This window comes from Callorhinus ursinus, unplaced genomic scaffold (genome assembly GCF_003265705.2).
Source record: "Callorhinus ursinus isolate GAN/ISIS: 27379988/994484 unplaced genomic scaffold, GSC_fseal_2.0 scaffold4, whole genome shotgun sequence".
NCBI classification, from domain to species: domain Eukaryota; kingdom Metazoa; phylum Chordata; class Mammalia; order Carnivora; family Otariidae; genus Callorhinus; species Callorhinus ursinus.
The window spans coordinates 56,707,576-56,720,410 of record NW_027397066.1 but is presented as its reverse complement, the minus strand read 5'-3'; the positions used below and the strand labels follow the sequence as shown (position 1 = coordinate 56,720,410).

At 39.0% G+C, this 12,835-nt stretch overlaps 1 protein-coding gene across 8 annotated transcripts in view; it reads right to left on the bottom strand.

Moving 5' to 3' along the window:
- The window catches only part of SLC4A4 (solute carrier family 4 member 4), a 335,807-nt gene that overhangs the window by 211,894 nt on the left and 111,078 nt on the right, over nucleotides 1-12,835 (bottom strand). Inside the window, exon 1 of one of the 8 annotated variants that reach the window (XM_073891776.1) lies at nucleotides 4,928-5,037. The exons of the other annotated variants lie outside the window; for them this stretch is intronic. The gene's annotated coding sequence lies outside the window, so the exon portion shown is untranslated. Of the gene's footprint in view, nucleotides 1-4,927; nucleotides 5,038-12,835 lie in introns of those variants that run through there. 8 annotated transcript variants of the gene reach the window in all.

The following is a 12,835-nucleotide window of genomic DNA, read 5'->3' as shown; positions in this document are numbered from 1 at the left end:
ACAGTGCTAGGAGCCTGGATTTCAGAATACTACCAAACTATCTTACTTAGAAGCAGAGTAAGTTCAATTTCAGCTAGCAAAAGCTGAGAAGAACCAGAATTTGCTGAGACATTTTTGGAAAATATCTGTGTCCTTAGCCTTTCTTCAAAATAATCAGAAAAATAATTTACCTAGAGTTTACATCACAAAAATGTTATCAGGATCCAAGTCGTATCTCTAAGATAGTCAAAATTCTTTAGAACAAAAAGGTTATTCTGCCTTGCTCCTTTATAATTTCTGCCAACATAGTGAATTGAAAAAATTAAAACAAGCTCCCTGTCAGTGTTAGTATGTGTTTTTTAAGTGGTGCGAAGCCATTTCCAAAGAAGTAGTCTCAGTGATGGTCTTAGCAGTCAAATAAATTTATTTTATCTATGAAATTCCAGACTTTGGTCTGTCAAGTCTTTTATTAATTATTCCAATTATATTAATTATATTATCAATATTATTTCAATATTTCCAGAATCTCTACCAGAAAGACATAAAATTCCAGTCATTTTGGGCTTTAGCATCCTCAATAGTGACCCAAAACCAAGTCACTGTTATGGACTGAACTGTGTACCCCAAAATTTACATACTGAAATCCTAACCCCCCTTGTGATAGTATCTGGAGATAGGGCTTTGGGAGGTAATTCGGTTTAGATGAGGTCATGAGGGTGGGGCCCTCATGATGGGATTAGTGCCCTTATAAGAAGAAACACCAGAGACCTTGCTTTCTCTTTCTTGCCACCATGTGAAGACACAATGAGAGGGCTTCCACCTGCAAGCCAGGGCACTCATCACGGAACCAAATCACCGGGCACCTTGATCTTGGACTTCTCAGCCTCCAGAACTGTGAGAAAGAAATTCCTATTTTTTAAGCCACCCAGACTATGGTATTTTGTTATGGCAGCCCTCAGGGATTAATACAATAACTAAATTACCTAATGGTGAAACTCAACTTCTTGACTTTTTTTCTGCACTTGACTTTACTATCATTTTCCCTATTTCATTTAACCCAGGTATGCATGGTATTCACGAGTCTTTGCGGGGAAGATGGGCTCAGAGAAACAGTAATAGCCAATTTCCCTGACTCTTCTCCAGCTGCATATCACAAGACTTGCATGCCCACTAATAAATCCAACTGCTAAGTGTTTGTTGGCTCTCCAAGGGATATTTCACACATACTCATCCTTGCAGCTCCAACCCCATTGTTGATGACCTCTGTCTGCAAAAGCACCTGGGAAGGTACTACATTACAGACACTGTCACCAGGGCACAGTGTGGCAATGTCAATACCCTGCCAAGGAATTCAGCTCCCAAAGCTCCCAAAGTTCCCAAGGACTCAATCCCTGAGATGCCAAATCAACACAGTGGTTAAAAAAAAAAAAAAAAAAAAAAAAAAAGGGCAGGTGATCAAGAAATCTGGATGAAATACCATGACAGACAGACAATGTGGATTTGGTAAGTCAGTACAGAGTTCAAAGTGTTATTCAATCCCTGCTTAAGTCCTAAATTATGTCTTTTGACACCCACCAGATATGAGGAAATTTCCAGAAGAAAAGTAAGGACTCAAGCAAGGAAGAGGAATTCCTAGGACCATGTCCATCTACTCACATTTAACTACCAGGGTATTAAACTTACAAGTTACCTAATGCCTTATGTATCTGAATAAGAATTAACTTCTGGTCCTTGCCTTTAACTTTTCTAATCTTTTGTTCAGATCAAATCACTTTCCCCAAAGAGCTGGCTATACTCAGAGTTTCCTTCAGTCAACCAATAAATTCTTGATAAATTCTTGCCTATTTAATCCAATTATAATTGGGTTTCTAGCACTCTGAACCCAAAGGCTTACTGATTTACATAGTACATACAGAAAAAAACACCAGAAGGACATGCCAAATGTTAACAATTATTATCCCTAAATGATGGAATTATAGAAATTGACAAATTTTCTAAAATTAACATTAATGTCATTATTATAAGAAAAATAAACCAATTAAGGTATCTTTAATTGCTAACTTGAGGACAGGCATGTCAAATTAGTGCCAAACACTTCCTTACAACAGTTGAAACTGCAGAATCTCGATTATTTTTCTAACCAATGTCCAAAACAAACAAAGCCCTCCAGCAATGCCTTTACTGCTGCCTAGGGCCTCTAACAGCCAATTCTGAACCATGTAACAGGAGTGGCCATGGTTCTGAAAGCTAGCAGACTGAGCAGCCACACATATCTAAAGATAATCCCATGTGTGCAGAAGAATGGGGACAGTGGGCAAGGGGCTTCATGTAGGTAGCATGGAAAGTTAGGCTTTCTGTAAATAGGAACTTACCCATTAATTAAGATGGCAAAGAATAGGACTACCCAACAACCTCTTCCTAAAAGACCTCAAAGTTCCTAATGCATGTCACAACTCTCATCATCTCCATTTTCCTTTCATTTCTTTACTCCCTACTTCACTTCTCTTTGCTCTGCCAGAGCTGTCCATGAAAAGGTTTATATGATGAATCACTCTGCTTAAGAGTGAACACATCAGCAGTTTCTCCAGGTTCAACTCAGAACAATTATCAGCACAATTTATACCCTGAGGTTTCTAAAGTCAGACCTAATTTTCATCACCATTAGGAAATCTTCAGGATTCCCAAAATAAACTCGAGGCTTGCTCAAGTGCAACTACTTTCTATACAAAGTAGCTAAATTTATTGTTCCAAAATTAGTGTCACAACCATACTAATGCTGCCATTAGATGCCTCCACAAGCAAAGAAGACATCCTCCCTCAGGCACACTCTTTCAAAATGCGTAAGAATATAAAGACACCAAGCCTTAAAGAATCTTTAGAAAGTCTGACTTCATCCCCACATTGCCAAAAAATTCTATCCATCTTTCCTGGATAGCAATAATGAGAAAATGTGACTCAAAATATAATCCCGTTTCGGGACACCTGGGTGGCAAAGTCGGGTAAGCGTCTGCCTTCGGCTCAGGTCATGATCCCAGGGTCCTGGGATCGAACCCCGTATAGGGCGCCCTGCTCAGTGAGGAGCCTGCTTCTCCCTCTCCCTCTGCCTGCCACTCCCCCTGCTTGTGCTCTCTCTCTCTCTGTCCAATAAATAAATAAATAAAATCTTTATATATATATATATATATATATATACACACACACACACACACATAACCCCATTTCAAAAGGGGAGGGGGGCAATGCAGAAATCAAGGAAACATTACATAGGTGCTGGTTCTTTCTAAAGAAAAAATGGTCTCATTTCCCATTGATACATTAGTGCTCAAAAGATTTTGATAAAACTCTGAACATAATACAGAAATGTCCATAAGATCCTACAATAAGCTTTTCTACCTTATTTAAGTCTGCTCTGAGTAGAGGATCCAAAATTAGTGGCAGTGAGCCCCAACCTCTCTTAATTACATTCTCAGTGAAGAAAAAATTATTTAACAGGTCCTCCAACACTATACACTTGACATTTCCAGTTTCAGTGTTTTCAGACAACATAATTCTTCATTTACCTTGTCTTATCTTCCCAAAAGACTATAGCAGGGAAGCCAACAAGCAACACACATCCACTGGCCAGCAATGACCTCAAAAATCACACCAGAATCTCAAAGACCACTTGTAAAACCTGAGTTCAACTCCTTCAAAAATGCCATATGAATGACAAGAGCCTAATTAATATAAACAACTAAGTTTTCATGCTGTTTCTTTAAGCACTTTCCCAAAATATCAATAGGGATTTGCTAAATCATCTTCAATAAATAATAAAATGGAATCAGCTTGGTTTTTAGAACTCTTTTAGAAGAGAGGAGCACCATTTGTCAAACCAATACACTTCCTTTTAAGTTATCCACATGGCTATACTACACAAAGCTATCTGATGACAAACAGATGAGAGTGTGTATATGGGCTGGCTAGGGACTCTGATCTCCTATGAAGGTGCGCTATGAACAATCGCTGTACTGCACAGAGTAATAGCAATAAAAGTAAAGGAATCACCCTTTTCAACACAGTATGTTTTCGCTATCATTTTCCCATCCAACATTTCTTAATCCCTTCCATAAAGAACCTATACATAACACTTTCAGTCATCTGGCGATAACCTCAGTTATCGGAGGAAGTAAATGAGTGCCACTTCAAAAGAGATTCATTATTAACAGCTTCCTGTTCATAAAGGACAGGCAGAGAATTTAGTCACTTCTAAAGCTTGTGGTGATGTGTAAGGCATGGCTATTCCTTAATTGGATGCAGAATTTCCAATTAATTAAATATCAATCATAAAACTTAGAGTTCCTTTGCCTTCCCAGACCACTCCTTCTTTAGATCAATCACAAAATAATTTAAGCTGGTTTAGAAATAACATTTGTCGATTTATCACACTTTCTAAGGATGACATAAGCTCAAATCTGTCTTTCCTAGAATTATGCTCATTAAATGCTTTAGTATCCTTCTAAAGCAGAGATTAGGCATTCACCTAAAAACTGGCCAAATGCCTCTGCTGCCTTACTTATGTGGGAAAAAGCCACTAGCAAACTGGGATCATTGGAATTCAGATACAGAGGGATATAAAGAATGAGACAGGGAACTCCTACTAAGGCAAGAGAAGGTGCTCTGGGCCTGAAAAGCAAGAAAAGTCAAAGTACACATGCCAAAGCCAGCAAATATAAAGAGCAAACCTAAAGGCATCAGAAGGAAGAATCAAGGTCAAGTTACCAAGTCAGTAGGTCCTAAAGGTCAAGGCAAATATTAAATATAAATACTAAAGTTGTCTAATGATGTGAAAATGAACTAAAGAGGCAGGGTTGTTTGGGGGCATGATGGGGAAGTGTTCTCAATAAATTTTAGGAAGGACTCGCATAAGATACTAACGACCCTCTAAACCTTTGCTATCATGTTGGCATACTCCCTCAATTTGATCAGTGAAATGTCTTCAGCAGCTGGTTCTCACAACTTCAGGAGAAACGGATCTTCATAGCTTATGGAGCATTCACTGTTCAGATGGCGTTCTGTACATGCTCTCCTGTCCAGTGATAGCACAGGGAATTTACTTCTCAAGACAACATGACCCTAAATAAACAATAATCATGGTTAGAGTCATGGATTCAGAATTATAAGACCCAGATCCTGTGCTCAGCTCCAGTTCCATCTGAGCAAACCCCCCTTTACCCTCTGACTCAGCTTCCTCATCTGGTTGATGTATAATAACAACCGGGAGAATTAAGAGATTACAAGGCACATCCATGGATGGTGGAACTAAGTTCTGCTCTTCTGGCTTAGAAAAATCTATTCAGAAATATGAGACGGTGCTATTATATTAAATGACCTAGTAATGTACTATTCATTCTGTCACTTTTGATCTCATCTTTCCTTTGAGAAAGAGTACCAACAAATTTTCAAAAGCAAAGACTGAAAAAGCTGCATTTGGCATTTTGGGGAGGGGAAAAAAAACAACCCTTAGCAATATTCTCACCCTTTATTTCCCCTATTATTTAGTCAAAGATGTGTAGTAAGCACTCACTAGGAGTATTTAGATACCAGCTATATAAAGGAGTTGCAAAGATGAATGGGATATTTACTCGTCTTTTTTCAATGAATTTACCATCAACTGTGGCAACAGAAATAAACCTCAGCGACAGTGACCCAAAGTTGGTAAAGGCACATAACCAACTCCAGAGACCTAAGTCAGCACTAAGCACTTAAGATGATTAAAAAGCTGAGACTTCACTGAAAGAAGCAAAAAGCATGTGAATAAGGATGGGGATTTCCAAAGACAGAAAGGGAAAGGCATGCACGATGCTTCACAGATAAAAAGAATATGTGGTGCAAAGAACTAAGCTATGTCCAAGGGTGACTGACTGCAGTGAATGTGAGAATTTCATGTACAGTCCTACTGACAACCATCTACTTTGTCTCTTCAAGTAGCGTCTGTCTTCAAAACAAATACACAATCAGCAACCCAAGAGAAACCCAATAAATATTTAACAACACTGGGTATCTCTGAGCTGCATGCAAAATACGCACATGTTAAGACTGCTGGACCCCAAGATATGCTCACCCAGTCTCTAGTCTTGCCCAAGACAGATTTTAGGAAGTGTGATTCTCTATTACAATCGAACAAAATTCATGTTAAAATAAATCTTGTAAATCAATCCTTAACCAGGTTTCTAAAAAAAGTCTTAATTTTTCAAAACAAGAGCCCAAATATTTTTACAGATTCCACTGCTGGTTTACATAAAAATAAATTATAGTTATTAAATAAACTCTGAACTTCTGCCCTGTATACTCAAAAAAAAAAAAAAACTTGGCCAATGCCCAGTTCTTATAATGTTATATTAATCTAATCCTACTTTAAAACACATCCAAAAATGCTACCGAGTAGTTACTTGTGATCTCAGCTAAATGAATCCCCTAAAAAGGATTCTGAAAGTCAATTCCTAATTATTCTTTTCCTGGCCACTAATATAAAATAGGCCTGAACATTAAAAATTTCATTATTTGGACATTAAATCAATTGATACTAAATTTTCTCCTACAGAGTGTTTCATCCAAGTCATATAGATGGTTATGCATAAGGATTCACTTCAGAAGCATCAACTACAATTAAAATATTTCTGAAATGTTCGTTTGGTACATCCCACCATGAATGACAATTGGTTAATTTGCCTCTGAAACTGGAACGTTGTGAGTTGAGTCAAAAAAAATGCATCCTTCACATGCTGAAATCAAGCTCACTTCAGAAGTGAGTTTCTTTCCTATCTTGAATCTCGTCCTATTTCAAATGATCAAAGACTTTGAGAACAATCAGTTGACTTACAATCTTATTTGGGATATAATCACATAGAAGCAAACAGGGCTATACAACTACTGCAGTCCTTTCCTCTAAAATTTCTACTTCTATCCTCCAATATCACAAGGTTCCATTCTTCTTCTGTCAACTGACCACTTGCAAGCTCCTTCAAAAGATAGTTACTGAGATGGGGTTTTACTGAGGAGTCTTCAGCTTGCTTTCTATTTTTTGTGGCCAAGTGGTTTAAACTGTATTATTCACATTAGTTTGGGGCGCTTGATTGGAAATATGACTTAATAAGGACATCCATCAGTAAATAGCACCTACCAGGAACATATATTATCTCTTTTAAGAAAGACTTCTGTGGGGCGCCTGGGTGGCTCAGTAAGTTAACCGTCTGCCTTTGGCTCAGGTCATGATCCCAGGAGCCTGGGATTGAGCCCTACATCGGGCTCCCTGCTCAGTGGGAAGCCTGTTTCTCCCTCTCACGCTCCCCCTGCTTGTGTTCCCTCTCTCACTGTCAATCTGTCAAATAAATAAAAGAAAAAAGAAATACTTCTATACACTCCTATAACCTAAGTATTATTATGTCTATATTCAAATGAAACATGTTCCAAATATGTTACATATATTACCCAGGTCACAGATCTAGAAATGGGTGGTGGGGGGCCTAGACTTAGAAAGCAGTTGTGGATTTGGCTGACCCTCAAGTCCATACTCTTTTTACTACAGCGTGCTTCCCTCTCCATTTCTACTTCTACTCTATTTCAGAACACAGGGCTCCCTTCAAGAACCCATGCTCCTGGGGTGCCTGGGTGGCTCAGTCATTAAGCATCTGTCTTCAGCTCAGGTCATGGTCCCAGGGTCCTGGGATCGAGCCCCAGATCGGGCTTCCTGCTTGGCGGGAAGCCTGCTTCTCCCTCTCCCACTCCCCCTGCTTGTGTTCCCTCTCTCACTGTGTCTCTCTCTGTCAAATAAATAAACAAAATCTTCAAAAAAAAAAAAAAAAAAAACCATGCTCTGTATCTCAAAAACACATCTGGCGGTTGACTTGAACTCTTTGAAAGTGAGAGATGTTAAAATTTTGATAACAATGTTTCTTTTTTTCTGTAAAGTTACCAAGCACTATATATTACCAAATGCCTTCCAATGAGTGTTAAAATTTTCCTACACTAAGCCTGGGATTGAGCTATTATTCCTTTACTTTTCAACAAGCCATCCATTCTATTCCTTTTAATTTATTTTCCTCTGATTATAAATGGCTTTAAGAGCTGTCTAAATCCATTCCAGAGCTCAAACAACTTAGCCTATAAACTTGTCAGTTTTAACTTTGGAGGTTACAGATCTTTTTAAGAATCGGAGGACACACATACAGAGACAAGCAGAGTTTTGTGTAAAATGGATGCGACTGTTTTGGAAAATTATTTTCTTCAAGCTCATCAAACAACTTTCAAAACATATTTTTTAAAAAACATTCATTCCAGGAATAAAACTACCCTAGGGTTTGTATGGGCCTAAGCTTCCATGATGGGTGTATATTGAAAAATAAGAATAAATCAATCAACAGTGCATACACACCCTCATAAAATCTTAGAAGTTTAGGTGCCTGGGTGGCTCGGTCGTTAAGCGTCTGCCTTGGTCTCAGGTCATGATCCCAGGGTCCTGGGATCCAGCCCCACAATGGGCTCCCTGCTCGGCAGGAAACCTGCTTTTCCCTCTCCCACTCCCCCTGCTTGTGTTCCTTCCCTCTCTCGCTGTGTCTCTCTGTCAAATAAATAAAACCTTAAAAAAAAAAAAATCTTAGAAGTTTAAAAAAAAAAAAGTATCCCGTAAAAATTAGCCAAGGAACATTACAATTTTCAAGACTATCTGTCAGGGCTCAATAAATGCTTAGACTAATTCAGTACATTAGCTGAAAAAATACCTTTCCACTTTACAGCCCTATCTAGAGAGCTTTAAAAACACGTGACCTATGTTTAAAAAGGCCTGTACCACCATGGTGACCAGCTGACCACTGTGCTTTATGGGCCCATTTCCCTAATCTCTGCCATGGTAAAATATGTCAAACAGATGTTTACAGGCACATCTCTTAGCAACATATTTAGTTCCTACTGAAAACATTTCCAGATCTACATTACAAATGCTTGCAGAGTTGTTTGCTAAGGCCCAGAAAGGTTCAGAGGGAGGATTTTCTTCTCTACTTCAAGTGCAGCGACTCTTTCAAAAGTAAGGCTGTTAGAGAATAAACTGAAGCCCAGTAGATGACATTCTGTCAAAACAATCTGCAAACATTTATTTTGCTGCCACAGTTCGGCTGAAACCAGTTCCTACTGAGATACTGACACTGCTATAATGTTGATTCATGCTTTTGTGGCTTCAAAAATTAATAACCGTAACTTTTGTTTTTAAATGGTTTGGAATTGCCAGCAGTATGCTACCTCCAACTGGCTCTAAATAAAGCAGTTCATGATTTAACTTGTCCTCAAAAACAGGAAAGCATCTCCTTCTCTGAAGCTGTGGTTCCAAACTGGTTTCTCATGCAACAAAGTAAAGCTAAAGACTGTACCACAGCCCTTCATGCTCAAGAAGTGGGTGAGAGAGAACTTCAGAGCCCTCAGCAATAGAGTCAAAAAATTAAGACTTTCAAGGGCTTTGTCATCAAATGTGTTCTTTAAATTCAAAATGCCTACGCTACGGTTGTTAAATCTTCCACAATACAAACCTCTAATGTGCGTGTTCTTCAAAACTTTCATCAGAGGGGAGAACTGAGGCATCCACCCAGCCTCAAAATATCTCTGTAAATCTCCATGCTGTCTTTAAACTTTAAAGATTCTCATGGAGGGCGCCTGGGTTGGCTCAGTCGTTAAGCGTCTGCCTTCGGCTCAGGTCATGATCCCAGGGTCCTGGGATCGAGTCCCACATCGGGCTCCTTCCTCAGGGGGAAGCCTGCTTCTCCCTCTCCCACTCCCGCTGCTTGTGTTCCCTCTCTCGCTGTCTCTGTCTCTGTCAAATAAATAAAATCTTAAAAAAAAAAAAGTTAAAAAGACTCTCATGGATTTCACATTCAAAATTAAAAATTCTGTTTGTTTTATTGTAAAAATATTTCTTTGCAAATATCCAAGCAAAAGTGATGTTTCAGGTAAATATTATATGTTTATCATGTACTTCATACCACTGCACCCTGGGAGCACCTAAAGCCCAGCCTGAGAAAGAAGTCTTCTCTGCCTCTCTTAAAGGTCAAAATCGATGCCTGCAACTTGGCTTTGCAATGGCTCAACACATGACAATGACCTGACAAACATGGTCATAACCAAACTAACTCTTATAAAGTAACAGAATGACATTCAATATCTCTTATCTATTTTTGATCTCCCGGGTAACCAAACTCAAGCCAAAGTCCTTAAACATAAGTTCAACTTCTCAACCTTGTTGAGGTGTGAACTATTAACAGAGTGATTTGGGGCAGGTCAGCTCTGCCTAAATCTATGGTATTTACATGAGTCTTAAGTTTGATGCTATTGAAGATAGAATACAGAGAAAAACAAAGAATTCCATGGGAAAGGGAGGAACCTAAAAAGTCAGCCAAATTTCCAGTCTCTCAAGATTCAGATAGTCATTGTTTGGCTTGATAATTTTATAAATTCCAAGAAAATCAAACACACTATTATTTAATATGTTTGGCTTATCCAATCTCCCTTCAATAGCATGGAGAACTAAGGGTTGACCATGAATATGCCAAGTACCTGTAGTGTGTGATCCTACCAGGCTATTGATTCATTCACAAATTTGTAGTAAGTATCTATAATGTGCCAGGAACTGTGTACACGCTACAATGCTCTGGATGGGCTCATATCCCAAAAGGGAAAAACCGACATGTAAACAGATCATTATAGTAACTGTGTGAAGTGCTTTTGATGTATTCATTCATCTAATAAACACTAATAAGCACCTACTGTGAACAGAGCCCCTACTAGGCACTATGCTAGAGGCTATAACAGAATTTTTTTTTTCCTTAAAGCACCTTGGAAGTCTATAGTTTAACGTGGCTGGAGCACAGAGCATGAGAACGTGGTAAGAGAAGAGAGGAGACTATAAAAATAGATATGAGATAAATCATGAATGGCCCTATAATACTCTGATAAGGCATTTAGACTTTATCCTATAGCACCAATAGGGAAGTGTTGAGACCCTCAAGCAGGAAGTGGCAAAACCAGGTGTGTATTTTAGAAAGCTGTTTAGGGCATTGCCGTAGTTTGTGGGGAGAAGGAGGGAGGGTATTCAGCAGTTCTTACTGCAATGAAGACATCTATAAAGTCGTGATTGGTAGCAGTAAACATCTGTTTGAGTGGACTGCTCTTTGCATCTCAGCATCTTGATGTTCCTGGCCGCACATGCCTTGAGAATGTAGCTTCCTGCAGTTCATCTCCAACTGTCTGTGGTAAGGCTCCCTTCCCCCAACAGCGCACTCAGCCCTCAGCATTTCTTTCACAACTCCGTTCATAAATGCACCACTTTCACTTCTTAGACAACATCTGACAAAAATACCTTATTTTCACCTATACTTTTCACATACCTACAGAAACAGTGTGGCAAATCTAGATAGACAGCATTTCCTGCTGTAGTCCAGTATCCAGTGGTATTGCTTCTGATGGGGATGGTTTAGGGAGGTAATCCAAAACTCAGACTTCCGTTTTCTTAGCTACTTTCATTCTACATTCACCACTGTTAACCCCTGATAATCAGTTATACTGCAGTATCTTTAAGTGGTTTTTTTCCAACTGTTAAAAGCAACATTGAAAGCAGGCCTTTAGCCAGACAACACCTGAGTTGTATTTTCCAGTCTCGATCATCAGATTCACCTGAGGTAATTCAAAATACAGATTACCAGGTTCCTGAGTCTCAGAAGATGTGAGGGAAGAGGGGTGAGTCAGGAATCTGTCTTTTTAAGAGAAGCCCTAGGTGAAGTTTGTAAACCATGGATCGAAGCTACCCTAATGAGTTCCTTATAATTAAAGCAGCATTAAGCACATATTTTTCTCTTAAATACTTTAATGAAACTTAGGCAATCACTTTAAGTAATTGCCACCCATTTAATGTTTACTGAAACAGTTTACAACTAATTCACATGCCATTTTCTAAACGCTTCAGGCTTACTTGGCTTTCCTGCTGCGCATTAAACAGTTTGTTAACCATTAATAAAGAGTGAAGAAAAATCCGAATCTGGAGGTCATTTTAACAGTAAAGGGGGCCGCCAAGAAGCATGATTTGTAGTTAGCAAAATAATGTGAGTTCCTTGTGGCATTAACCAGAAACTTATGATCAGAGCTTTAAAGCAAAAACAGGCCATGAATAACCAACCTGTTTCCTAAACTAAGTCACCTTCTCTTTCTGTCTTCTGTCAATCAGAAAATATACAGGAAAATACTATTTTTGCATTTAACAATGAGTATCTGTGGGACAGCATTATTGATAAATAAACTCAGGGCAACAATATACGTAAACGAAAAATAAAAATTGATAATATCTAGTAAGTGGTTACTCTTCTTTACATGTAGTCCTCATTCTAAGTTCTTTGCATGTAATTTTTTTCCCTTTAATAATGCCAGGTACCATATTACCTAGACCTCATAGATGAGGAAACTGGCACAGAGAAGTTAAGCAAACCTGCCCAAGGTCAAACAGCCAGCAGGTGGCAGGGATAGGAACTGAAACCGGGAAGTCTGACTCCAGGGGGAGCCTCTGCTTTTAACCTCCCTGGTGCACAGATACTGAGGGAATTACAGGCTGGAACTGTGTGTGTCAGAGGTAGAAGAGCTATGACCAAAAACACTGAAAGGAACTTCAAAACAAGTCAGGCTTAGAAATAAGTCAATCAGAGAAAGACAAGTATCATATGACCTCACTGATATGATGAATTCTTAATCTCAGGAACAAACTGAGGGTTGCTGGAGTGGTGGGGGGTGGGAGGGATAGGGTGGCTGGGTGATAGACATTGGGGAGGGTATGTGCTATGGTGAGCGCTGT